The 4,393-nt window shown below is 49.9% G+C and overlaps 1 non-coding gene across 1 annotated transcript; it reads left to right on the top strand.

The window, feature by feature from the left end:
• The first annotated feature begins 445 nt into the window (after positions 1 to 445).
• Positions 446 to 519, top strand: TRNAT-UGU. Its single transcript has one exon. It is a non-coding gene; the product is annotated as a tRNA-Thr (tRNA).
• Positions 520 to 4,393: the final 3,874 nt, after the last annotated feature.

Raw genomic sequence — 4,393 nt, 5'->3', positions numbered from 1 at the left:
CCTCTGTAGCAGGAATGCAGGGCAGGCGAGTTCACAGCGGGCATTGTGGGATACTGGAGGTGGCCACTTATGGTGATATAATGACCAGCAGCATTTACACTGACAATTTGTCATTTTAAGTTGGCTGCAAAAAGCTCTAGGCCTCTCGTCGAGGTTGGGATTGAGGGGCACTGGGAATAGGAGGGGCTGTGGGTTGGGACACAGGAGAAGAGTGCCGACCGAGGGAGCGTTGTGTGTTTTTCACACAACTGAGCAATATAATGATGCTGAAATAACTTTGTAGTGCAGACCTGGCCAAAGATTCACTCACACACACACAGCTTGCAAGGAAAACCTCACTTGCTTCTCTGCTTTGCAGAATCCAAACACATGGAAAGCTTGTCAGTCCCCACTGGGGATGGCAGAAAGTCAGGTGTGGGCAGAGAGTGTCCCTTAGCCACAGGCAGGCACCATGGCTTAGCTGGCTAAAGCACCTGTCTTGTAAACAGGAGATCCTGGGTTCAACTCCCAGTGGTGCCTTGTTGAGTACCTCTAGGAGCACCTGGTATTGGCTACTGTCAGAGGACAAAACAGAGAGCTAGATGGACCTTTGGTCCAGTCCAGTCCAGTATGGTTTAAACTATGTTCACAGGCACTGATAATAGAGTTGATGAAAGGTTGGGAGTTAAGAGCTGATAAGTCAGTGTTCCAGCCTGTCACTAGATGACCCCCCCTCCCTCTGGGACAGGGGCAGGTCTGGGCTCACACCAAATGGCTCATTCTGGCTGCCAGAATCCATGGGCAGCTGGTTTAGTTTACACCAAGGATTGAGTCCTGCTTTGTGCACCATGTGTGAGAATTAAAATCCTAAACCACCCTTTGAAATAACAAATGCAGCAGGACATGTTATTGTCTGTGCCCCAAAGCAGACAGACCAATGGAGAAATGCCATTGAGTCCAGGGCAATACTTCACCATTTCCACTCGCTAAACTCCCTCCCAATCTTCTGGGCTCCTAGAGCAGGGGACTGAGCCTGAGCTGAGACACATACACTGCAACTTTACAGCCCAAGCTGCCTGACCCTGATTAATGTGACAGGGGTCAGCCGTGGGTGCTTCCTTATGTCTACACTGTGATTAAAACACCCAGGGCACCCGTCTTAAAGCCCAGGTCAGCTGACCCGGGCTTGGGCTGCAAGACTAAAATTGCAGTGCAGACATATAAGCACTAGATTTGCCTTTTTCCAATCATCCGAGACCTCCCCCAATAGCCATGAGTTTTCAAAGATAATGATCAATGGCTCTGCAGTCACATCTGCCAACTCCCTCCGGACCCTCAGATGCATTAGATCCAGAACCAAGGACTTGGTCATGTCCAGCTTTTCTAAATAGTCCTTAATTTGTTCTTTCACCACTGAGGGCTGCTCACCTCCTCCCCATACTATGCTGCCCGTGTCTGTGAAGACCGAGGCAAAAAAAAAAAAAAGCATTGAGCACTTCAGCTTTATCCACATCATCTGTCCCTAGGTTGCCTGCCCCATTCAATAAGGGTCCCACACTTTCCCTGACCACCTTCTTTTTGCTAACACACCTACGTAGAAATTGACTTTGAAGCTAATCAAAATAAGTTCCATTTGAAATACAAATCATTCAAATCTATACTGGGTCAGTTTTCTCCTCTACTCTATTTCTCACACACATTCCCTCACCCCAACCTTTGGAGTGAGGTTTTACAGCCGGACATTTTAGGCCAAGGGGGGTAAATTACATCAAAGAAGCTTTTCAGGATTAGCCCCCATTTCCTACATTACTGACAAAAAGAAAAACAAGACAAGTTTTATTTCTCCAGTATAATTCAGTTGATCACACAATTAAGTCTCTTCTCCGTTAAAGAGTAACTTCGTGTTTAATTTCATTTTCATTGGTAATAATAAATCCTCAACAATTAAAGAATTCTCTCATATATGGCAGTTTTCCTTCAATCCCCCTTTCCACCAGTGAACCGTTGAGTACAGTTGTGGTTAGGGATTAGATCGGGGTGGGCAAATTTTTTGGCCCGAGGGCCACATCTGAGTATGGAAATTGTATGGGGCCATGAATGCTCATGAAATTGGGGGTTGGGGTATGGGAGGGGGTGAGGGCTCTGCCTGGGGCAGTGGGCTCTGGGGTGGAGCCAGACATGAGTTCAGGGTGTGGGAGAGGGCTCCGGGCTTGGACAGGGGATTGGGGTGGGGCAAGGGAGGAGAGGTTGGCGGGGGAGGAGGGTGCTCCAGGCTGGGACTGAGGGGGTAGGAGAGTGGGAGGCTGGGGCAAGGGAGGGGGTCAGTCTCCGGTTGTCGCTTACCTCAAACAGCTCCTGGGAGCAGCACCACGTCCCCGCTCTGGCTCCTACACGGAGGCATGGCCAGGCAGCTCCCAGTGGATGCAGTTCCCAGACAATGGGAACTGTGGAGGTGGTGCTTGGGGTGGGGGCAGTGTGTGGAGCCCCCTGGCTGCCCTTATGTGTAGGAGTTGTAGGGGGGACATGCCAGTGCTCCCAGGAGCCGCACGGAGCCACAGCACATGCAGACCAGGGCAAGCCCCCGACCCGCTCCCCGGCTGGAGTGTCAGAATGTGGCAAGCCCTAGAGCCTGCTCCCCAGTGGCTGGATTAAATGTCTGAAGGGCCGGATGCGGCCACCTGTCCGTAGTTTGCCCACCCCTGGATCAGATATAGTCCTGGATCAGAATCTCTGTAAAATAACAGAGATGAGGTTCCTATTAAAAATGCAGCCATCTCACATAAGACACTGATTTCGTCCTACACACAGTTCCATCACCCACAAATGGTGAGTTCAACAAAAACACCACTTCTGTTTCCTCCACATCTACATCATTATGGACAGTGTCGTGGGGTTGATACATCCTGTCACAGGGTGTGTGGCCATGTATGGAAGAAGGCAGGGATTTGGGTGGGGCGGAGAAATCTGTCCCCTGGGTCAAGACAGCTTGTCTTCAGGTGGTGACTCCATCCAGTGGTGGGCACAGTGCGGGGTAGAGGGACCTGGGACCACCCTACTCCACCAGGTCTGACCCAGGGCCTTGAGGAACCAATACTCCTGTGTCCAGGGTTGATCTCTCACTGCAACAGTCCCGTTCCCTGAGTCACTTCCCACCCTTACGTCCAGAGTCGGTAATGTCCCGGCATCCAGCGTCGCATCCTTGGCGGTCAACTGGGTGTCTGCAGGGGCCTCAGGGTGGCTGGATGGTGCAGCCTGGGGGTCCAGCAGTTTCCTGGCAGGAGCCCACAACATAGGTTTGTTCTCCTCCTCAGTCCACCCAGGCTGAGCTGAGCTGCTCCCTTTTATACTCCACCTCCAGTCAGCGCATGCCCAGAGAGGGGGAGGGGGTGTGGCCTCTTCAGCCCACATGGCAGTTAACCCTAGCAGTGCCAGTTCAAGGTTGATACACCTCATCACAGACAGCATTTCCCAAATGTTGGGATTAGCTAGGAGATCTCTTCAGGAGTAACCCCCTGTAGGGACTGGGTCACAAATACCTTGGGAACCAAATACCTGGGCATTTTGCCTAGTTCCAAGTCACTTACTGTGGAATTCTATCCCTGGATCATCTGACATAATATTGACTTAAACAATCGAACTACCCTGTGACCATGTGCACTTACTTCCGTCGGTTACATGGTTTGGGGTCTGCTGCTGTTCACCTTTTCAGACTGGAGGTTTAAAACCAGACTGTTTCTCTGATAATATGTCCAGCAGCTTGGAGTATTCTCTCCTATTGACTGAACTGCATTTGAATTTTCTCCATGTCACCATGCAGGGATAGGGGAAAAACAAACCTAAAGTAAAGAATGATGGTCATTTGGCTGAAATTTCCCAATAAATCTGAGCTACAATCTGTCAAACACCACGAACATGCAGTTATATGACCAAGGAGCCTTCATGAAAGATGGAAAACTCATATCACAGAGAGGTAGAAGACACTTTCATTTTAATTTAAAGTGAAATTCCAGACTAGGTTACATCTGATGTCTCAGAATCAGGATGAGAAATTCTCCCATGAGTCACTGAAACCTGCTTCACCCAGAGCTGTCTCATTAGTGTTATTTACAGAAGTTTTAGCACCTTCATAACGGGTGGAAAAAACAGCCGACCTCTCCAGAAGTGGCTTTGCCAATAGAGGGAAAAGGGGATTTGAACAGTGGTTGGGATCCATTTGAAATCCCTTCCAAGTCTGTGACACTTTCACCTCCTGCCAGACTGACTGATTTAGGATCAAAGACGTCCAAGCACCATTCCCAAGTGACAGCCAAGAACATGACCTCACCGGAGACGTTGGGAAGTGAAGGAATACGAAGGGGTGAACTCTGCATGGCTCAGGCACAAGGTAACAGTTCTGGGGTGATGGGGTGACTCA

The sequence above is a fragment of the Mauremys mutica genome, unplaced genomic scaffold, assembly GCF_020497125.1.
Source record: "Mauremys mutica isolate MM-2020 ecotype Southern unplaced genomic scaffold, ASM2049712v1 000922F_np12_obj, whole genome shotgun sequence".
Lineage (NCBI taxonomy): Eukaryota > Metazoa > Chordata > Testudines > Geoemydidae > Mauremys > Mauremys mutica.
The sequence above is the reverse complement of the archived record's forward strand: the minus strand, read 5'-3'. Positions and strand labels throughout refer to the sequence as shown.